Source organism: Chlorocebus sabaeus, chromosome 23 (genome assembly GCF_047675955.1).
Source record: "Chlorocebus sabaeus isolate Y175 chromosome 23, mChlSab1.0.hap1, whole genome shotgun sequence".
Classification (NCBI taxonomy): domain Eukaryota; kingdom Metazoa; phylum Chordata; class Mammalia; order Primates; family Cercopithecidae; genus Chlorocebus; species Chlorocebus sabaeus.
In genome coordinates, this window is record NC_132926.1 from 62,051,684 (window position 1) to 62,076,963 (window position 25,280).

General features: G+C 35.7%; 1 long non-coding RNA gene across 1 annotated transcript in view; it reads right to left on the bottom strand.

The window, feature by feature from the left end:
* LOC140709985 (uncharacterized) overlaps window positions 1-19,953 on the bottom strand; it is a 165,632-nt gene extending 145,679 nt beyond the window's left edge. Inside the window, exon 1 of the long non-coding RNA XR_012090883.1 lies at window positions 19,728-19,953. This is a non-coding gene — a long non-coding RNA (uncharacterized lncRNA). The remainder of the gene's footprint in view (window positions 1-19,727) is intronic.
* Window positions 19,954-25,280: the final 5,327 nt, after the last annotated feature.

Here is a 25,280-nt window from a genome sequence, read left to right on the forward strand (position 1 = left end):
TCAAGCCAGAAGAGAGTGGGGGCCAATATTCAACATTCTTAAAGAAAAGAATTTTAAACCCAGAATTTTATATCCAGCCAAACTAAGTTTCATAAGTGAAGGAGAAATAAAATCCTTTACAGATAAGCAAATGCTTAGAGATTTTGTCACCACTAGGCCTGCCTTACAAGAGACCCTGAAGGAAGCACTAAACATGGAAAGGAACAACCGGTACCAGCCATTGCAAAAACATGCCAAAATGTAAAGACCATCAAGGCTAGGAAGAAACGGCATCAACTAACGAGCAAAATAACCAGTTAATATCATAATGGCAGGATCAAGTTCACACATAACAATCTTAACCTTAAATGTAAATGGACTAAATGCTCCAATTAAAAGACACAGACTGGCAAACTGGATAAAGAGTCAAGACCCATCAGTCTGCTGTATTCAGGAGACCCATCTCACACGCAGAGACATACATAGGCTCAAAATAAAGGGATGGAGGAAGATTTACCAAGCAAATGGAGAACACAAAAAAGCGGGGGTTGCAATACTAGTCTCTGATAAAACAGACTTTAAACCATCAAAGATCAAAAGAGACAAAGAAGGCCATTACATAATGGTAAAGGGATCAATTCAACAGGAAGAGCTAACTATCCTAAATATATATGCACCCAATACAGGAGCACCCAGATTCATAAAGCAAGTCCTTAGAGACTTACAAAGAGACTTAGACTCCCATACAATAATAATGGGAGACTTCAACACTCCACTGTCAACATTAGACAGATCAACGAGACAGAAAGTTAACAAGGATATCCAGGAATTGAACTCATCTCTGCAGCAAGCAGACCTAATAGACATCTATAGAACTCTCCACCCCAAATCAACAGAATATACATTCTTCTCAGCACCACATCGTACTTACTCCAAAATTGACCACGTAATCGGAAGTAAAGCACTCCTCAGCAAATGTAAAAGAACAGAAATTATAACAAACTGTCTCTCAGACCACAGTGCAATCAAATTAGAACTCAGGACTAAGAAACTCAATCAAAACCGCTCAACTACATGGAAACTGAACAACCTGCTCCTGAATGACTACTGGGTACATAACGAAATGAAGGCAGAAATAAAGATGTTCTTTGAAACCAATGAGAACAAAGATACAACATACCAGAATCTCTGGGACACATTTAAAGCAGTGTGTAGAGGGAAATTTATAGCACTAAATGCCCACAAGAGAAAGCAGGAAAGATCTAAAATTGACACTCTAACATCGCAATTAAAAGAACTAGAGAAGCAAGAGCAAACACATTCGAAAGCTAGCAGAAGGCAAGAAATAACTAAGATCAGAGCAGAACTGAAGGAGATAGAGACACAAAAAACCCTCCAAAAAATCAATGAATCCAGGAGTTGGTTTTTTGAAAAGATCAACAAAATTGACAGACCACTAGCAAGACTAATAAAGAAGAAAAGAGAGAAGAATCAAATCGACGCAATTAAAAATGATAAAGGGGATATCACCACCGACCCCACAGAAATACAAACTACCATCAGAGAATACTATAAACACCTCTACGCAAATAAACTGGAAAATCTAGAAGAAATGGATAATTTCCTGGACACTTACACTCTTCCAAGACTAAACCAGGAAGAAGTTGAATCCCTGAATAGACCAATAGTAGGCTCTGAAATTGAGGCAATAATTAATAGCCTACCAACCAAAAAAAGTCCAGGACCAGATGGATTCACAGCTGAATTCTACCAGAGGTACAAGGAGGAGCTGGTACCATTCCTTCTGAAACTATTCCAATCAATAGAAAAAGAGGGAATCCTCCCTAACTCATTTTATGAGGCCAACATCATCCTGATACCAAAGCCTGGCAGAGACACAACAAAAAAAGAGAATTTTAGACCAATATCCCTGATGAACATCGATGCAAAAATCCTCAATAAAATACTGGCAAACCGGATTCAGCAGCACATCAAAAAGCTTATCCACCATGATCAAGTGGGCTTCATCCCTGGGATGCAAGGCTGGTTCAACATTCGCAAATCAATAAACATAATCCAGCATATAAACAGAACCAAAGACAAGAACCACATCATTATCTCAATAGATGCAGAAAAGGCTTTTGACAAAATTCAACAGCCCTTCATGCTAAAAACGCTCAATAAATTCGGTATTGATGGAACGTACCTCAAAATCATAAGAGCTATTTATGACAAACCCACAGCCAATATCATACTGAATGGGCAAAAACTGGAAAAATTCCCTTTGAAAACTGGCACAAGACAGGGATGCCCTCTCTCACCACTCCTATTCAACATAGTGTTGGAAGTTCTGGCTAGGGCAATCAGGCAAGAGAAAGAAATCAAGGGGATTCAGTTAGGAAAAGAAGAAGTCAAATTGTCCCTGTTTGCAGACGACATGATTGTATATTTAGAAAACCCCATTGTCTCAGCCCAAAATCTCCTTAAGCTGATCAGCAACTTCAGCAAAGTCTCAGGATACAAAATTAATGTGCAAAAATCACAAGCATTCTTATACACCAGTGACAGTCAAACAGAGCCAAATCAGGAATGAACTTCCATTCACAATTGCTTCAAAGAGAATAAAATACCTAGGAATCCAACTTACAAGGGATGTAAAGGACCTCTTCAAGGAGAACTACAAACCACTGCTCAGTGAAATCAAAGAGGACACAAACAAATAGAAGAACATACCATGCTCATGGATAGGAAGAATCAATATCGTGAAAATGGCCATACTGCCCAAGGTAATTTATAGATTCAATGCCATCCCCATCAAGCTACCAATGAGCTTCTTCACAGAATTGGAAAAAACTGCTTTAAAGTTCATATGGAACCAAAAAAGAGCCTGTATCTCCAAGACAATCCTAAGTCAAAAGAACAAAGCTGGAGGCATCACGCTACCTGACTTCAAACTATACTACAAGGCTACAGTAACCAAAACAGCATGGTACTGGTACCAAAACAGAGATATAGACCAATGGAACAGAACAGAGTCCTCAGAAATAATACCACACATCTACAGCCATCTGATCTTTGACAAACCTGAGAGAAACAAGAAATGGGGAAAGGATTCCCCATTTAATAAATGGTGCTGGGAAAACTGGCTAGCCATAAGTAGAAAGCTGAAACTGGATCCTTTCCTTACTCCTTATACGAAAATTAATTCAAGATGGATTAGAGACTTAAATGTTAGACCTAATACCATAAAAACCCTAGAGGAAAACCTAGGTAGTACCATTCAGGACATAGGCATGGGCAAAGACTTCATGTCTAAAACACCAAAAGCAATGGCAGCAAAAGCCAAAATTGACAAATGGGATCTCATCAAACTAAAGAGCTTCTGCACAGCAAAAGAAACTACCATCAGAGTGAGCAGGCAACCTACAGAATGGGAGAAAATTTTTGCAATCTACTCATCTGACAAAGGGCTAATATCCAGAACCTACAAAGAACTCAAACAAATTTACAAGAAAAAAACAAACAACCCCATCCAAAAGTGGGCAAAGGATATGAACAGACATTTCTCAAAAGAAGACATTCATACAGCCAACAGACACATGAAAAAATGCTCATCATCACTGGCCATCAGAGAAATGCAAATCAAAACCACAATGAGATACCATCTCACACCAGTTAGAATGGCGATCATTCAAAAGTCAGGAAACAACAGGTGCTGGAGAGGATGTGGAGAAATAGGAACACTTTTACACTGTTGGTGGGATTGTAAACTAGTTCAACCATTATGGAAAACAGTATGGCGATTCCTCAAGGATCTAGAACTAGAAGTACCATATGACCCAGCCATCCCATTACTGGGTATATACCCAAAGGATTATAAATTATGCTGCTATAAGGACACATGCACACGTATGTTTATTGCAGCACTATTCACAATAGCAAAGACTTGGAATCAACCCAAATGTCCATCAGTGACAGACTGGATTAAGAAAATGTGGCACATATACACCATGGAATACTATGCAGCCATAAAAAAGGATGAGTTTGTGTCCTTTGTAGGGACATGGATGCAGCTGGAAACCATCATTCTTAGCAAACTATCACAAGAACAGAAAACCAAACACCGCATGTTCTCACTCGTAGGTGGGAACTGAACAATGAGATCACTTGGACTCGGGAAGGGGAACATCACACACCGGGGCCTATCATGGGGAGGGGGGAGGGGGGAGGGATTGCATTGGGAGTTATACCTGATGTAAATGACGAGTTGATGGGTGCAGCACACCAACATGGCACAAGTATACATATGTAGCAAACCTGCACGTTGTGCACATGTACCCTACAACTTGAAGTTTAATAATAATAAATAAATTTAAAAAAAAAAAATCACATTATAGACAGTGTATTTATAATTTTTTTCAATTATACCTTAAAAACCAAAAACTAAAAAAAAACGTAAGATTTTACGATCTTCATAGTTTAATAACACCACACTTTGCACAAATCAAGGGCTTAGTAAATTTTGATTTGTTTTATTCTAAATAAATCATAATTCATCAATGCTTTATAATGAAATAGTCCTTTATAATTTTAAAAATTTCTTTGAGGAAAACATGCCAAGGCTAATGCAAGAACATATTTTACAGTTATCTCAGGAAATTCAGATATGCAAAGATAGGTTGGGAATTCTACAATTATATCTGCTTAAATATAAATATGCCATTTAGTTATTATAAAACATTCTGGATCCCTCCATTTTCTTTATCCCCCATCCAACCAGTTACCAGTTCCCAAATATTTCGGACTTCACCCACTACTCTCCAACTCCACAGCTACTTCCCAGTTTAGGCAGCCACCTAGATTTCTATAATTGTCTCCTTAACTAGTCCTCCCTCCTTCCCTTCCCTCTCTCATATCAATTTTATGTGTGGCAGCTGGTGTGATCTTTCTAAAATGTATGTCACTTCTCTCCTTGAAACCCTTGAGGGGCAGCTATTTTCCTCAGATAAAATTCCTAAGTTATTAGCATGGTATATAAAGCCTTTCTGGCAAGTCACTCTGTACTTATGTCATATCCACTGCCACTTCCCACCCACACACCCTGTCCCAAATACAAATTACACACCGGTTGCAGTCAACTACTTTAACTCCTCAAACATGCCATTCTTTCTAACATAGTCATTTTCCTCCATCTGAAGCACTTTTTTCCTTCATCTCAGCTGGTTAACACCTACTCATATTTCAGGTCTCAGCTTAGAAGTCACTTAAAAAAAAAATCTTTCCAGAGCCCCTAAATTTGGATTATGTCCTGTCTTTAAGTGATTATAGCTATCTACATTTTATTTAATCATTTATTCATGCAAGAAACATTTGAAGGCCTACTACTTACCAGACTCTGTTCTAGGCACCAGGATATATTCATGCAGATAAAGCCTAAGCTCACCAAGAACTTATTAACGGAGTGGGCAGAAAACTAAAGAATAAATATTAATATATATAAAATGGTAATAAGTTCCTTGGACAAAAAAGAAATCAGAATAAGAGGAAAAGGATGTGTTCAGTTGGGGTGTGATGTTATCTTATAGGGTGTCAGGGAGAGCCTCAGAGAAAAGATGACATTTGAACAGAGATGTAAAAGAATGAAGCAGCAAGCAAGATGAGTTTGGAGGAAAGGAACTTACAGGCAATGGGAAGAGCATATTGGTATGGCCTTCAGGTGGTGAAGTGCTTGGCTGCTTGGCTTATTTGAAGGATAGCAAGGAAGCTGGTGAGACTGGAGCAGAGTAAGCAAGGGAGAGGAAATGAGGTCAGAGAGATGGGGGGCCAAGGGGAGCTGCAGATCATCTGGGGCCCTGGAAGCACTGTAAGGTCTTTAGATATTCCACTCCATGAGGGCAGAAGGAGGAGGGTATGAGGAAATCACTTAACCTGACTTGTGTTTAAGAGTACAGCATAGCAGCAGCTGTGGAAGCAGAGAGACCAGTTAGCTTACTGCAATACACAGGGCAAGAGATGATGGTGGTTTACACCTGACCCCAGATAGCAAGAAGAGTCAGATTCTGCATATATTTTGAAGGTAGGATGAACAGAATTTACTGATAGGGTGTGAGGTGTGAGATACAAAAATCAAGGTTGTCTCTAAGTTTTCTGATCTGAGTAACTAGAAGGATGGAATTCCCATTTCTAAAATGATGAATACTGCAAAAGAAGGAGGAAGCATGGGAGAAGCATAGAATGTAGAATGGTATATCTAATAGTATTTAAGTGACATCAATTAAGCAATTGTGTAAACAAAGAGATTTTCAGGATGGATGTTCCTTGGAGAGCCAGCAGCAATCCTAGAAGAGATTACCCAGAAAAGGAGTAGAAACAGAAAAGAGATGATGCCCAGGGACTGAGCCCTTATTTAGGAAGATGCAGAGAAACCCATAAAGGGGATTGAAAAGGCATGACTGGCAAAATGAAAATAGGGAGAGTGATATCCTGAAGGCTATGTGAAGAAAGCATTTTAAGTAGGAGAGAGTGATCACTGTCAAATGAAGTTAATAGGTCAAGTAAGGTGAAAACTAAGAAACAACATTTAATTTGGCAACATGGAGGCCATCAGTGATGTTTATAAGAGCCATTTCGGTGGAGATGTACAGCTAAAAGATAATTAGATAAGAAAGAACAATAAGAGGGAAAAGTGGAGAAGTTAATTTATTGACCACCTTTTCTGATGAACTCTGTTCTAAAGAGACATAGAGATAGAAGGGGCTGGAGGAAACTGTGGGTTCAAGAAAAAGTTTCTCTTTAAATAAGGGAGTTAATAAAAATGTTTATGTGCTAATTGGAAATTAATGAATGAATGTTCTGTAGCAATAGGACCATTTACAACATTTACCAATGACTTAATATCCAGTATGTGTGGTGTGCTTAAATACAATATTCTGCCACTGACTTTTAAGTACTAAGGTTTTATTTGCAAAACAATAATAAGAAAAACAATAGTAACAATACCAAAAAAGACCAGACATATATAGTTCCAAAGATTTGTATCCATTTTATTAATACAAGGATAAAATCATTCATTTTCAAATATTAAAGCAATATATTTATAGATTTCACCTCCACTCTCAATCTCTTTAAAACTGAATGAATAATAGAACTGATGTGCTCTATTTCGTCTTTCAAAGTTTTTCATTATCTACATCAAAGACTAAGGGAGAGGAAGAAATCAAAGAAAAAGGACAATAGTGATGTAAATAACCATTTATCTGGTTTTATAATGTTTATCTTTTTTCAAAAAGCTTTCTTAATGAGTAGTTTAACATTTTGATATGAAAGCCAATACAAATGTCTTTATGAGAACCCATATGGCTCGCTTCTGTAGGAACAAGGGTGGGAACAATAGGGGCATCTGAGACTGGGAATAACTCAGGTAATAAAACCACAGAATGACAACCATAACCCCAACAATAACAATTGGCACTCACCAAATATCTGAATATTTATTCCACACAATGATTGGAGCTTTCCAAGCATTGTCTCTAACTCTTGAAAAGAAATCCTAACTACGTATTATCATCCTCACATAAAAGAGGAAGAAGCTGATACTTGTAGAGAATAAATAATTGACTAATACTCCAATTGACTGAGATATAGAACTGAGATTCAAACTCAGGACTGCTTTGTACCAGAACTCACCACTTTCCAATACACCATGCTACCTCTCTACTATCAATCTTCTACATTTAAGTAGGTTAAATCTATGTATAATTTTAAAAGAGATCACTCTTCATATTTTTCCTACTATCTATATTCCCCCAAAAGCTGTTCTACCATTATTGCAGATGATCATTAAACAATTATCTCATCCACTAATGATATATCTATCCTTCCAGGTTTCCATTGCCTCAAAGACTGTAGCCTAAAAGGAAACTCTGCCTTATTCTTGTCCCATACAAAACTGTGATGCCTAAAAGGTTACATAAATTAGAATCTTATGGGTATGCTATGTACTGTCTCTTTAATGATTCTGAATTTTCCTTTGTTACATAATTGCATTCTGAGAAAATGTAAATGCTAAATGTTAACAAGCATCATATTGCTATGACAATAAAAGGCATTTTTTGATATCTTTGGTGACAATGAGAGAAGTTGCAAACTTGGAAAAGGAAGATCTGAGTGGAGTCTTTTATAGGGATATAAAAGTTAAATGACAGAGCCCTTTATAATCCTGCCAAAATGTAAATTCTTGAGTATATTAAAGACTAAAAGCTTCATCTGTATAAAACTGACAAAATACATCAGACTTTAATTGGCAGTAGAGTGATAATGGAAAGGAAATGTGGCTTAATTGGAGTTCTCTCCCTGAAAAGGCAGAGCTTAGTAGTGTCATTTTAATTATTTCTAGCCGTTAATCCTGTAATCATCTATTATTTTCTCCATATATTACACCAGGAAGCACTCCCTGCTGTAAATGCTATGATATTTAAAAAGCAAATGCCTAGTAAAAACAAAAAGACCCAGTCTGGATTCATTGTCTCAGCAACTACTCTGGAGAACCATAAACTGACTTTTAAATCATTAGCGGTCAGGATGACAAATGTGACTAATTTAATTATTAACAACAGCATTCTTGATTCAGATGCCATTTAATCATTACTTGTATCTGTTGCATTTATTAACCAATTTAGCAGTTAATGTGACACTTAAGGTGTTTCCCTTCAATATGAGTCTTTGATTTTTTTCTATAGTGCTTTTATACAGCTGTATAAACATATCACAAAAATATACTACAATAATGAGCACCAGCGACAAATGTAACTGGCAGTCTTTTCAAAAATGAGAAGCACTAGAAGAACAAAGATAGTCTTAAGACTTCCATGAACCATTTTAAGTACAAGCACAGCAATTTCTTTTTTTTTTCTTTTGCTTTTTCAATGATCCGTAGACTCATTTATACAGTAGATTCTTTTTCAATTTTTATTGTATGTGACTACATAGAATGTGTAAGATTCCAGTGTTCACTAATCTGAGTAAGATTTTAATCTACACTGAAACCCATGTACTTTTCTAATTTTGGGATTCCAATTTTACCTACCGTTTTTCAGACTTAATTTAAATTTAATTTACAAATGCTTAAATGTGGCCTGGAATGGCATCTCACACCTTTAATTCTAACACTTTGGTAGGCCAAGGCAGGATGATAATTGGAGGCCAACAGTTTGAGACCAGCTCGGGCAACATAGCAAGGCCCCTGTCTCGATTTATTTTCTTAAAAGAAAAAACCTTAAACTTATATTTCACCATTTTTAAAGGTAAAATTTTCCAATTATATCTTAACTTCCAATCATAATTTTTATGTCTTAGACTGTAAACTTAAAATCAATAAATTATTGCAATCTAGCCCAGAAATATGCCAAAAAGTACATTTCAATAGGAGTTGAATGTAGCCTCAAAATTGTAATTATCCTAATTTTCCAAATTCCATATCATTCCTCCAGTTCTTTTTGTAGAGGTTTCCAGATTACAAATCTCTGAAATTTAATAAAAAATTAATGTTTATTGGGTTGCATTCAGTTGACCAATTTTTCCCACTACTTCCAAAGCAAATACATGGTTTTTTTTGGTTTTTTTTGTTTTTTTGAGACGGAGTCTCGCTCTGTCGCCCAGGTTGGAGTGCAGTGGCGCCATCTCAGTTAACTGCAAGCTCCGCCTCCCGGGTTCATGCCATTCTCCAGCCTCAGCCTCCGGAGTAGCTGGGACTACAGGCGCCGGCCACCACCCACGGCTAATTTTTTCTATTTTTTAGTAGAGACAGGGTTTCACACAAATACATATTTCAATATGTTCATACCATAGCAGATTATGAAATACGTATTGTTGATGGTGATTTGAGTTCCTTTTTAGCAAGGGCACATAATACTGAATTCAAAACACATTTGCAAGAACCTATCTAAATAGGACCATCCTCAAATATTTTTTTTCGTAAGAACTCTACTTTTAGGGGAAAAGTATTAGGAAATTTATTTTAAAATCCAATTGCCAAGGTAGCTGCTGATGGAAGTAAAAAGTCAACTTAATCTTCTACATATGTAATCTTCTAGAAAAGAAAAGATGTCTAGACTTGAACTTTACACATGAAAAATTATTCAGTAGAGGCAAAATTGAGTTATACTAAAAAAATTGAGGCACAAAAGTGAAATCATCTTAGGGAAATTTTCAACCACCAGTACTGAAGACAAAAAGGGTATTTCTGGCCAACTAATCACAATCTGGGAATAAACTAGTAATTAAGAGTATGTGTTCTGGAATCTGGTCACCTGAGTTCAAAGTCTGACCTACCACTTACTAGCTGTGTAAATTTACTAAGAAGATAAATTTCTCTCTACAACAATTTTCTCATTTGTTAAAGAGGATAATAATTATCCCTACTTTATACACTTGATATGAGGATTAAATGGGATAATAAATGTATAGTATTTCCTGGCATATAGTAAATATTCAACACAGTTATGATACTTTAATATATTTTAATAATTAATGTTATTTTTTTGTATTCAAACAGCTCATTCTGTGTGAATTCTGACTTCCTCAACCCAGTGTGGGTGTACTTGCTGATCTATCCACAATTCATGCTTTTAACTGCTTTTAAATTTTTAATCAGTTTCTAATGCACTAATTTTGTGATCATAAAATATTAGAGCTGAAGAAATAATCAGCTTAGAAATCTTAGAAAAAGATCTAGAAATAATATTATTTGAACAGATCTTAGAAATAATCTCATGCAAATTTCCTCATTTTTAAGGCTCAGAGAGTTTGTTACATGCTCAAAGTCAAACAGCAAACTTAAAACATTATAGAGATGCATGGAATATTAATGCATCTGGAATACAGATTATTGGGAGCTTCCTAAATGTTTTCTTTGTTAAGATTCTCTTATTGCAAAAAATTAGATCAACAAATTGGTCCTTAAAGAAAATTTCTGTAGACTCTATTTAGTCATTAGTTCTTTTATTCAATTTTTATTTTTTAAATTATAAATGGACAAATTATAGTTTTATATCTCTATGGGGTATAATGTGATGTTACAATTTATGAATATAATTAGAATGATTTAATCTAGTTAATTAACATATCCTTCACCTCAAAAACTTATTTTTTTGTGGTGAGAACATTCAAAATTTACTCTCTTACACATTTCATAATGTACATTATCTACTGTATTTACCACACTGTGCAAAAATAATCAAATTTATTTCTCCTATTTGAGTCTTTGTGTCCCTGGACCATCTTCTCCCCCATTACCCACCTCTCCAGCCTCTGGTCACCACTATTGTACTCTCTGCTTCTCTAAAATTGATTTATTTAGATTTCAGGTATAAGTGAGATCATGCAATATTTATCTTTTTGTGTCTGGCTTATTTCATTTAGCATGATATTCTCCAGGTTTATCCATGTTGTTGCAACTAACAAAATTCCTTTCTTTTATTAAGGCTGGGTAGTATCCTATTGTGTATATATACCACATTTTCTTCATCCATTCATCTGTGATGGCTGCCTAGGTTGATTCCAGAACTTAGCTGTTGTGAATAGTGCTGCAATGAACATGGGAGCTCAGATATCTCCTCCACATACTGACTTCAAATCTTTAACTTAAAATTGTGAATACTATGGTAATCCTATTTTTGGTTTTTTGAGGAACCTCCATAGAGCTTTCCATAATGGCTGTACTAATTTACATTCCCACTAAGAGTATACAAGCATTCTCTTTTCTCCACATCCTTACTAGCACTTTTTATCTTTCATCTTTTGAAAATAGCCATTTGGATAAATGGGAAGTAATATCTCATTATGGCTTTGATTTGCACTTCCCTGTTGATTAGTGACGTTGAGCATTTTTTAAACATACCTGTTGACCATGTGTATGTCTTCTTCTGAGAAATGACTATTCAGATCCCTAATTTAACTTTTAATCAGATTATTTATTTTCTTTCTGTAGAGTTGAATTACTTATATATTTTGGATATCAACCCCTTAACAGATGTATTGCTTGCAAATATTTTTTCCCAATCTATAGGTTATCTCTTCACTCTGTTCTTTCCTTTGTTTTGCAGAAGCTTTTCAGTTGGATGTAATTCCGTTTGTCTATTTATAGTTTTGTTGCCTGAGCTCTTGGGGTCAAATCTAAAAAGTCATTACCCAGACCAATGGATCGTAGCTTTTTCCCTATGTTTTCTTCTAGAAGTTTTACAGTTTCAAGTCTTATGTTTAGATCTTTAATCTACATTTGACCCAATTTTTGTGTATGGTATGAGATAAACATTCAATTTCATTCTTCTGAATGTGAATATCCAGTTTTCCCAGCACCACTTGTTGAATAGACTATCCTTTTCCTATTGTGTATTCTTCACACCTTTGTTGAAAATCAGCTTAATACATCTGTGGGTTCATTCCTAGGCTTTCTGTACTGTTCCATTTGTTGATGAATTGATTTATACACCAGTATCCTATTTTAATTACCATCACTTTGTAGTTTGAAATCAGGTAGCGTGATGTCACCAGTTTTGTTCTTTTTGCACATGATTGCCTTGACTATTTGGACTCTTTCGTGGTTTCATGTAAATTTTAGTATATTTTCTATTTCTATAAAAAAATTACATTGAAATTTTGATAAAGATTGCATTGAACCTATAGGTCACTTTGGATGGTATGGACATTTTAATAATGTTAATTATTCTAATACATGAACACATGATATCTTTACATTTATTTGTGTCTGCTCCAGTTTATTTCATTGATTGTTTAAAGTTTTCAGTATACATAAAATTCTTAGAATTTATACTTATGAAAATATTGGCTCATGACACATTTTAATGCCTTTTATCATTCCAAAAGTAGGTTATGAATATTGGAACAAGAGAAAGAATTTTCCCGTTGTCTGCTTCCACGTATACTCCTCAGACATAATCACTATAATTAGAATTTGGTGTGCATATTTCCAAATATTTTTCTGCATCCTTTATTTAAATAAATTTTAGGTACCTTTTCTAGGCCAGGATTTATTTTACAAAGAAGGGCCAACTAAAGGAATGTCAGATAATATGTGTTAATACTATGTTTTCATGACTTGACCATCTTTCTTCTTCAATCATTTTTTCATCTCTTCAATGTAATAAAGATAAAATAGTTTAATTTATTATGGGAAGAGTTTGACTAGGTATGGAGAAGGCCTGGGTAAAAGTATAATATATGTATTTTATATATGTATATATATTTTTATATTATACATATATTTTAGTATATATATACTAAAAATGGGTGCATATTATAAAGTGAGAGCCAAACTATAAAGACCATAGCTTATAAATAAATTATGTGCTTATGAAAGGAACAAAAGTTTATAATCACTCCAATGCACTCCACCAGACATTTAATAAACACTCAACTGTGCTGTTAGTACCAGGACAATAAAAAGGAAGAAAATAGAGCATCAAGGAGTACCCACTCCCACAAAATGAATATACCAACATAAACTTGATTAAAAGAAAAAATTCTGCATAAATGCAAAGCAGTATAAAATAGATTGTTGTACGGCCTAGAAAATTCATTGGCTAAAAGGAAGCAAGCTGGAAATTGGGCACTTGAATTGACACTCTTGTCTGATTTCAAATTTCTTCAGCAAAAGAAACTGGACCCCAAGAACACCCTTTAAATATCCCAAGCTACGAATGCTTGCAGAACAGAGAACAGACTTCAGTTTGTCTTTATTTTAGCAATGAAAGAGAAAAGTTACACCTAAAAGTCAAGGTAATTCTCATTTTAAAGGCATACACATAAACATACATAAACTGTATACATTTACTTTTACTGAAATGCAACATCTATGAACTATTTTAATTAGTTACATAATGCAGTATTTGCCAAAGACAAATGAAATTATCCTTTTTGAACATCTACGTTTTATTTCCTCCCTCTAAGGTTTCAGTTCAAATATGTGACCTTATAAACCACAGAACTCCATGGTTCTCATTTAACTCAGGAAGAGAAAGTTTTAGAAAGTATACCAGCATTTCATAGAGTTAATAAATATTTTAAAGCAGTGGATTCACGTATAGTTTTATGAATTATGACACTTGAAGCAAATGATTTCTCAACGTCAGCAAGTATTTTTAGGGGTTTTTGATAAATTGTTCTAAAAATTGTTCTAACAAGGCAGTTTTCAAGTGTTATGAAATAGGGAACTTTACCAAATATCTTCCAAGAGTTCTCCTTGATGCTGTACTTAAAAAGTTGATATGCCCAAACTTTAAAAGACAGTGGAATTAACACAAATAACGGTATTAAATCTCTTGGTTTCACAAAAAAGCAAGTGACCCCAACAAGGCCTTATGCAGCCAGATTTTTTTTTTAATCCAATTGATTATCATTCAACGTACATTGTCTTTTAGATCATTGATATTATGTAATAAATTTAGGCATTGCTACATTTAATAAAACAAATGATTTCTTTATAATTGGTAAGATAAGTAAAATAAGTCACAATAGTTGTTTCGCTACTCAAAGGCAATAAAGATGAAAAAACATGTAGTGGTTATGCAGTATTATTTAAATAAAACAAGGAACACTAATTTTCAAAGAACTCAAGATGCTCGGAAATCAGGTACTCTCCCCCCATGAAATTACCATCTCCTATTACATTCCTCCCTGCCTCTTACATTGAAAACACTCCCAGATGTAGCTGTTCCTCCCTCTGATCCAACAGTCCTATAGTGTATTGTTTGTCTTTGCTAATGCAGCTTCTATATCAAAAAAAAAAAAAAAAAAGCAGTCGCTTCCTTCTCCACTATTTTTTTTCCGAATTTTTTCTGTAAAGCTTAAATGAAAGTGCCATCCCCTCCATGAGACTTTCCCAAATTTCTTTCTCTGCCTCCTGGTTCTGAGGATAAAGCTCATTTTTTTCCTCCATGAATCCACAACACTTTGCTCACGATTGTCTTCAGACATGCTGGAAATTTCTTTACAAAAAATCCTCAATAAAATATGTTTTATCTTTTTGAATGGGGTGGGTAAGACTAGTCATGACAGTCACTGGTTTATCTCCTTTGAATTGCACAAAATTTGAGCTAATATGCATTATAGATTGGACAGGTAAGTGGCAAAGAAAGAACTAACTTTCTTAAGCATGAACTTTTTTCGTAGTATAAATGTGTATTAATAGCTAGGATATGACTTAACAATTAATAGATATTTCCTATATATTAACAACTTTAACCCTAAAAATAACCCTATGTGTTAGATTCCATTATGGACATTTTCCAGACTAGACATTGAAAACCAAGGAGTCACTTGCTTTGCTTAATCCAGTGGTAAATCTGAGTTGCTGTTCAAATGATTTAAAGTGTAAATCACCTGGGTAAAGGCTAATATGCAGTATAGCATAGCAATTAAAAACAGGTGTAAGCCAGGTGCAGCGGTTCATGCCTATAATCCCAGCACTTTGGGAGGCTAAGGCAGAAGAATCACTTGAGGCCAGGAGTTCAGGACCAGCCTGGCAACATAGTGAGACCCTATCTCTACAAAAAAGTTTTTGAAATTAACTGGATGAGGTGGTGCACGACCGTAGTCCCAGCTACTCAGGAGGCTGAGGTGGGAGAATCACTTGAGACCAGGAGGTTGAGACTACACGATCGCATCACTGCACTGCACTCCAGTTTGGCTGACAGAGTTAAGACCCTGTCTCAAAAATAAAATAAAATAGCAAATAAAAACAGGCCTGAGAATAGTATTACAAGATGGTAGAATAGAAGGCTCTGGACTCTCCTTCCCTTCATGGATACACCGACCCAATGGCAACAGAGATTAATTCTCATTATGAGAAACATAGTAACTGTCTGAGAGTCTCCTGTACCTTGAGTGAGTGCAAAACTACCCACATTAGGAAAAGCTTGGACATACTCTCACCAACATCCCCACTCCTGGCACAGGGCCATATAGTCAGGAGGGAATTTCTTAGATTTTTTCCTGAGGAGTGAAGGGTTTTGACCACGTATTCACTGCCCCAACTTTTCTGGCTGATATCCAAGGATATGGCTTCTAACTTGCCTATATTTGAGGGCTAATGGGGCTTGGGATACCCAACACATGGGGGCTGCAAAGAACAAAGATGGTGGTTTGGACTAGCATGAAGTTTTGAGAGGTCCAGGATCTCTGGCCAGGTTGATTATTCAGGGTCTTCCACTGTACAAGTCCAGTTTGTGAAGAATGGGAACACTGGATATCTTGTCTAATTCGTAGACACCAACACAGAAAGTCAAGAAAAATTAAGAAACAGGAAAATATGTTCCAAATAGAAGAATTAGATTCAAAAGAGGGGTTCAAAAGCAGACTAGATCAAGGAGTAGAAATAATCAATGACCTCAAAGATAAGCTACTGAAAATTAATCAGTCAGATTTTCAAAAACAGAAAAAAGGGGGGTAAAGATGATAGCTTAAGGGACATGTGGGACACTATCACGTGGACCAATGTACACATTATGGAAATTTCAGAAGGAGAAGAGAAAGAAAAAGGACAAGACAGCTTATTTAAAAACAATAATAATGAATAAAAATTTCCAAAATCTGAGAAAGAACATAGATTTCAAGATTCAGGAAGCCTAAAAGTAGGTGTGAATTTCGAAAGCAAACAAACTTAGGTTTGAGTCCCAGTTCTGCCACTTAAGAGCTAAGAAACCTTAGGCAAGTTTATATACCCGTTTACATTCAGCTGCTCCAACTGTGCTATGAGGTCATTATCATTACCAACATCTCAGGGGTTTTATGGAGGGTATTAAATACCGGAAACCATTAGCACAATACATATAATATAATGTCCAGCCCATCTACTTAAAATTATGCCAAGTTTCCTTCTTATAAAACTTTACAAGAGAAGTTGCTGTCCTAAAGAATGATTCATTGTTTATGTTAAGCATGAGGATTTTAAAGGACAGGGATCTATAAAGTTATAGAACACAGGCCATCTTTCTTACCAATTCCTGCCCTATAACCTCCTTCTGACTTCTTAAACCAAAGTAAAAACTTCTTTTAGGATTAAAATAAAGATTGGGGAAAGCAGAATGAAAAATAAGACACATGCATCTCTAAGAGATAGAGCAGGGGGTGAATTTATTTGAACTGGTTTTATGATTTTTGTTAAGCTTTCACTTCTTATATAGTTCTTTGCTCATAATAAGGAGGATTCCTCAGTAATCCAGAGGTTCAGACTTTTAGAACTGCATTTACCATAGGCAAGTTGAAACAGAAAGTAGCCCAGCAAAGAGTAGCCGAGCTCCAAATACAATTTCCTCACAAAATTCTCCAACTCCTAGGATAGTAAATGAGAGGAGACATCAGAGGTTGCCACCATGCCACAAGATTAATCTACCACTAAGGAAGCTACCAAGTTTAATCCAAATGATTAAAATGTGCTCAGGCCACCAATGCAAAACCATTAAGCTTGTGAAGCCTGGTTGTTATTGAAACTCCTGAATTATGCCTTTCCATCAGCTCATGATTCATCCTATTTGACTTCAAGAAAATCCTTTAACTGTTCTGCTCCCTGCTTTCTCTATGATCTTCCATTTTACTAGGATCTTATGGATCTTATGGGCAATAATGAGATTGTCCAGTCTATATCTTGGATTTCTCCTTAAAAGCCACAAATTACATTTAAATACAAAATGTTTGTATTTTCTAATTATATGAGGTAAGACAAATGAATTTTAATGAAATGAAAAATTACAGATGTCATAGCAAATTAGAGAATACTTCTAAGAGGCAGAAAAAATATGCCATATTTAAGGATGTAGTTAATAAAGAATAACTAAACTTAAAATGTTTTGTTCTTTCTTTTTAGTATTAAAGGAAATATTTTTAGAAGAAGATAGCTAGTTGGATTTATTCACGTTTATACCTATTTAATCATGGTCAGAGTCTCTTTTTCACTCTCCACTGTGAAATATTCATTTCTCCAAATGCCATTTGAAACATAACCCATAACCAGGCTAAAGCCTTTTCCCTACAATTATCTGCTATATCCAAGTTTAAGTTATTCAGCAGCTATCGCATTATGTCTATCTGTGAAATTATTCCCATAAGTCCTATAGACATTCTTTGAAATAGAGCATTCATTTTTTATTTATGCATATTTTATTATGTTACTGAACATTTTATTAACGAAAAGCAATCATACAAATTGACTTTTATGATAAATAACCTAATATTCACAGTCCTTCCCATATGTTTGCTTAGTCATGTTTATTTTCATAATGTTATGTGTTGGAGAATAGAAAAACTGCTGCTTATCCACATTGCCAATTTTCTGCTACTTTTGTCACATTTTACTGTTATTGTTTCCCATACAATATTGTGTTGTGTTATTTTACATACAAACTCTCACTTGAAGCTAAAATGAGGTTGATGGATATAACTATTTTAAAATATTATTCAGTTATTTACAGCATAAAATTAAATTACCAAGATATATAAAATGACCAGTTGATTCCATCTGGGGGAGCATTTTAGACATACAATGTCTACAGCAGAATATTTCTGTATTTCTTATTTCTTCTACAGTAGAAATGGCAAAAAAATTATATACATGTATAATAGATATATACATTACATAAGATTATACATGTATAATACATATATACATACATATATTTCCACAACCTTTAAAAAGGTTGTGGAAATGTATCAAAAGATAAAATTTAAAAATATAAATTTTATTTCTCAGCATAAGCTCTATCAAGTTCAAAACACTTTGTTAAGTAATGATACCAGACATTTGGTCCATCCATAAAGAACTGAGGGTCTCGAAATTTTAACCAAGTCAATGTAGTATTTTTTACATTATTAACTGAAGAAAAGTGAATGTCTTTTAAAGACTTTTTAAAATTAGGAAACAAAGAGAAGTCAGAAGGAGCCAAATCAGAACTGTAAAGGCTGCCTAATTTCTCACCGAAACTCTTACAAAATTCCCACTTGATGAGAATAATGAGTAGACACATGATCGTGGTAGAGAAGTGCTAGTGGTGGCAGAGTTACCAGTTACCCCGGGTTACCAGTGGTATATTCTCCCGGGTTCACAGCAATTTCAATCCCTGCCTTCTCAAAAGAACCAATCCAACCGGCGCAGTGGCTCCCGCCTGTAATTCTAGCACTTTGGGAGGCCTAGGTGGGTGCATTACGAGGTCAGGAGTTCGAGACCAGCCTGGCCAACATGGTGAAATCCCGTCTCTACTAAAAATACAAAAATTAGCCAGGTTCAGTGGCAGGGACCTGTAATCACAGCTACTTGGGAGGCTGAGGCAGAAGAATCACTTGAACCCAGGAGGTGGAGGTTGCAGGGAGCCGAGATCACAACACTGCACTCTAGCCTGGGTAACAGAGCTAACAGAGCAAGACTACGTCAAAGAAAAAGAAAGAAAAGAAAGAAAGAAAGAAAGGGAAAGAAAGAAAGAATTCGACTGAGGGGCATAAAGCAGGAAAAGAGACTGAAGCAAGTTTCAGAGCAGAAGTGGAAGTTTATTTAAAAGGCTTTAAACAGGAGAGAAAGGAAAGCACCCTGCAAAGAGATCCAAGTGGGCGTCTGAAGGTCGAAGAGAAAAAATGGGCAGAGACAAAGTGCCTTTAACCTTGATCCTAGGACTTTATAGTCTCCCCTCTTTCCCATGATTCTTCCCTTAGGGTGGGCTTTCTGCATAGCGCAGTGCCCTCCTTACCTTTGGGAATTGAGCACGCACAGCACAGTGTGTTTAGGGAGTTTTATCCGCATATCTGAGGCTTTCTTCCCTTTTCCAGTGGCGTGTGACCCGGAAGACCATGTTTGTCTCTTTAACAGGCACGCCCAGGAAGTTGCTTCTCCCTGGGGCCTGCTTTCAATTAGCATTTTTAACGTTAACAGGTGTGGGCCATCAGGAGCTTGTCTTTCCCTGGCTGCTGAAATACTATTTTTAGAGAGGCAATGTGATAATTGCCAAACCAGCACCTGACATTCCTAGTGGGCGTGGGGAAAGCCCTCCCCTGATCTGCTCATTGCCTTCCTAACTACCTGGAATGGTAAGTGCTCTATGTAGGTGTACCATTTTTTATCTTTTATTTCATATTCCCACTGTACCTTTTCTATGTTTAGATATGCTGAGATACACAAATACTTACCATTGTGTTATAGTTGCCTATAGTATTCAATATAGTAACACACTATACAGGTTTATAGCCTAGAAGCAAGAGGTTATACCAAATAGCCTGAGTGTATAGTAGGCTATACTACCTAGATTCTTGAAAGTATATTCCATGATGTTTACACAATGACAAAATTACCTAACAATACCTTTCTGAGAACAGATCTCTTTCATTAAGCAATACATGACTATACTAGTCAGGTATCTTTCTATACTGATTAAAAAAAAAGAATTAGTAGGAAAACAAAAGCTAAATCAGTAACTAATTGATAAAGAAACAGCTAAAGAAAGAATAGGTAGGGAAAAAAATTTTACAGGAAAGTGTACAGTCTTCTTTTGCATTTAGAGGTAAGAGATAAGAGTAAATATAAATGAATAAATTTTATTTACAGAAATAAATGTTCTGCAACATAAGGAAATATGCATATAAAGAAAGGAAGTTAAGGAAGAGATTTAGAGGTAAGAGATAAGAGTAAATATAAATGAATAAATTTTATTTACAGAAATATTCTGCAACATAAGGAAATACGCATATAAAGAAAGGAAGTTAAGGAACTCAACAACCCATTTTCTATTTTAAAGAGAGGCATAGATAGACAGGCACATTGGTACATGCCTGGAATCCCAGCAATTCAAGAGGCTGAGGTGAGAGAATCACTTGAGCACAGGAGTTTGAGACCAACTCGGGCAACATTGCAAGATCCCATCTCTTAGAAAAATAATTTAAAAAGGCAAAGTTGTCTGTTGAGATAGAATGAATTTGGATATTTACAACTAAGGCTGTGAATTGACAGCAGCACTTTTATATTTGGGTGATTTATTCAAGCCAATTTGTGACTCAGTGAATAATGTATAGGGTAGGTAGTTGGAAAAGACTTTGGAACTTAATGTTACAGCTCTTGGCATTTCAGTGATTAAAGTCATTATGGAGGTTCAGGTGGGTAGACAATATATAAAGCCATGAAGAATTGATGGCTCTGGAGAACAAGCAGTTCAACACAGGAGAGCTTCATGATGTTTCGTGATAGGACTGAAGAGATAGAAGTTGGCAGTGAGTGTTTGGTGTATCGGAGTAGAAGACTTTAGAGGTGATAGAACTATGAATGTTATAACTGAATTATGTCCACTCAAAAGTTCACATGTTGAAGTTATGACTCTCAGCGCATCAGAATATAATTGTATTTGGAGATATGGTCTTTAAAAAGGTAACTTAAAGACATCAGGGTGGGCCCCAATCCAATATGACTGTCTTCCTATTAAGAGGAGATTGGGATGTAGATATGCACAGAGACGGATCAAGGAAAAACACAGGGAGAAAAATGGCCATTTACAAGAACTAGGTTTTACTGTCTTAGTATTTCCGGTGTCCTCATAGTTCCTACACATAGAAAGCATTTTTGCAAATTTAGTCAAGTTAAACTAAACAAACAACTCCTTTGCATATAAAAGACAGCATGCTTTATTTTTGTATATAACCACAGAAGTAATACATGCTAAAAGTGCTTATACAGTGGTCTTGCAGTTAACCAGTCTGAAAATATTAAATAGAAAATTCCAGAAATAATTCATAAGTTTTAAACTGCATGCTGTTCTGAGTAGCACGAAAAAATCTCACTCTGTCCCACCTCATGCATCCTTTTGTCCAGCAGATCCATGCTGTAGATGTTCATTGCCCTTTAGTAGCCATTGTGGTTATCAGATCGTCATGATGTTGCAAAGCTGGCATTCAAGTAACACTTATTTTACTCAAAAAAGTGCAAGAATAATGATGGTGGCATTTTGGCTATGCCAAAGAGAAGCCATAAGGTGTTTCCTTTAAGTGAAAACTGAAAGTTCTCAACTTAATAAGGAAAGAAAAAAAATCGTATGCTGAGGTTGCTAAGATCTACAATAAGAACAAACCTTCTATCCATGAAATTGTGAAAAGGAAAAATAAAATCTGTGCTAGTTTTGCTGTTGCACTTTAAACTGCAAAAGTTATGCCCACAGTGCATAAGTGCTTAGTTACGATGAAAAAGTCATTAAATTTGTGAGCGGAAAACATGAACAGAATCCTGTTCTGACTGAGGGCAATTGGGTTCGGTATTATCTTCAATTTCAGACATCCATTGGGAGTCTTGGAACATCTCCCCTAAAGATAATAGGAGATTGCGGTATTTATAAAGTTTATTATCTGAATTCCTCTTAGCAGCAACGGTAGGCAACAGAGCTTATAAACATACAATTTACTACTATAAATTACAATAGAAGAATTGTTTAAAAGATGAGTTAGTATCATAACTGTAAAAGCTATATGTATATTCTTAATTTCTTTTAATGGTAGAGGAAGAAATACAGAACGATAAAGTGGCATTTTCATTGTTGGCATGTCTCTAGGAACCTTATGCCAAAGTAACAAGAAGTTAGATGCTATTAAACACATGCAACATAATATCACAGTAGAACTGTTCATTAGCCAGAGTGCTCAGAGACCATGTAGCTTTCTGAAGGGTCATATATAATAACTTTGATCTCAAAATTTATAGTCAAAAAGTCCTTGATCATATTAACACCATGGTTTTTTGTCTGTGTTTCACTGTAATCATGATGGATTTTCTTAAGATGTACACCTTTCATGTTCAGGTACAAATAGCCTAAGATATGATTAATGGTTGGCACTAAATTGGATTTTTTTCCATACACAGGAAAACAATCATAAGACAGACAAGGAACCACATCAACATTCACAGGAGAGTTGCTTTTTCAAGGAATCAGCATAAAGAAAATTATTGGAAATCTGGTGCAGTGTCAAGTTTTTATGGGGGAATTAGAAAGTAGCTGTCTCAGCCTGTCTCTTGACTTTAAAGTTGTACTGTTTCTACTTCAAATAGTCTGAAAGTTGCAACTATCTAGAGTAACAGGGGCTATAGATAAGAAGAAGGGGCACTGGAGACCCTTGCATCTGGCTCTGAAATACTCATTTAACATCTAATCTATATTTACAGTAAAGATGCCCAACAAATGTTCTGCTTCCTAGTAACTTTGTTGGATCACTGAACTAATCAAAATCAAGAAAACAAAACAGTTTTTGAGGTGATTTTCCTCCTAAACTTGATGTAAACTTAAATATAGGAAGAATAAATGAGGTTCTTTTGGAAGTGGAGGTTGCAGGAATTTTCATATGATTGTGGATTTATCATCAGAAGGCATGTTAAAAGGCATTTAGACCCTTCCCATCATCCAAAAGTCAAGCAAACCATCTGAGATCAATAGTTCCCAAACTTTACTGTATATCAGAATCACCTGGAAGGTTTGTTAATCCACAAATTGCTGGTGCCCAAAGTTTCTGATTCAATAAGTCTGGAGTGGAATTGGAGAATTTGCATTTCAAACAAGTTTCCAGATGACAGTGATAATGTTGGTCTGGAGTCATACTGGGAGAACCTCTGCACTAGATCACATTCACTAACTTACTTCAGCAATTATCAAGTGTGCTCTCTGATTGGAATTGTGCTGGGATATATAAATAATACAAAAAGTAACTGATCTTGAAGAGCTTAAGTTTCATGAGAGAAACAGAAAATAAAAAGGATTTCAATGAACTGTAATAAAATGATAGGAAAGACCAAGACAGGGTGTTATGAGAGCATAAAGGAGTGTCATATTCCCAAACTAGAGTTAGGAATGCCTTCCTAGGAAGACGTCACTTGAACATGGCCTTAAAAAGGGGAAGCTGGGAAAGGTAGTCCAGGCAAAGGGAACAGCAGGATGAAAGATACAGATACATGAAGTAGCTAGGTATAGGTTAAGCAACAGAAGTTGCAAATATACAATTTTATATTATAAATTATAATAGAAGATTTAAAAAAGAAAATGCACGTAACTATAAGGAATCTATGTGCATTTTCTTAAATCATCTTAATAGTATCATCTTAATAGTAATTAAAATATCAAATATAACGAGGTTTTGCATTTCTCTATTATCTCTATACACCTCTATTACATATCTCATTAGAATATTACTTGATTTTAGGAATAAATGTACCATGCATAAGAGCACCTACTGTACAATGCCCCAAATGGCCTAGAAGATTTCTTTCTATCTAGAAGGACATGAAAGTTATTTTTATATTGCCATCTCAAAGTGAGGAAAAAGTATTTTACCTTGTTTTTAAATGAACATAAAATGATAGTAAATGCAACAAGTGATTGCCTTTTCAGGGCACCTAGAAGTCAATTAATGAGGGCTCAGGTAATGAGTCCTGTCTGTGAAAGCTTTCAGAAGGTAGAAGCTCTACATGGGGAAGTAAGTCACTGAACCCTTCCCTCCTCAGCACCTTCCCTCAGGCTGCCTCCTGCCCTGCTGGAACCCTAGGGGAAGGAAAAAGAGCCTCTTTGTGAATTTCACTCTCGTCATGGAATCTGATGAGAGAGAGAATAATAAAAGAACAGGGGTTATATGTAAGTGAGATGCTCTCAGGCCTGAGAAAAGGCAACTCTTAGCTCAGTTCATACCCACATTGAACATGGCGTCACGACAAGGGAAGAACTGTGAAACGCGCACAAAATGTTGAGTAAAAGGCTCTAGATGTAGCATACTGTATGATTCCATTTATATATCGTTCATAAAGAGGCAAGACTAAACTGTAGTGGAAGTCAGGAAAACAGGCTATGTCTGGGGAGGGAAAAATAAATTCTTTGAATTTATTGCCGGGATTGATTGAGAGGAACTAGAAGGGGAGTTTCTGGAGTATGGCAACTCTCCACCCAAATTCTTTCCCGGGGTGGTGGCTACATGAGTGTGTGTGTGTGTGCGCGCGCGCGCGTGTGTGTGTGTGTCTGTGTGGTAATTCACTGAGCTGCAAATTTGTTGTATACACTTTTATATATGTGAATTATACTTCATAATAAAACAGGTTTTTTTTAAAAAAAAAAAAAGTAAAAAAATAAAAAAACTGTGTAAACATCTCTTCCTCTTATTTGGTCGGAATTTTTGTTCCTGAATATATTGTATGACTTTCAGGTATCACAGCTCACATGAACCTAGGCTACTGTGCATATCATATTTGGGGTAAATCTCTGTTTTCTAGGTGAAGCAGTTAGGAAGCAATTGTT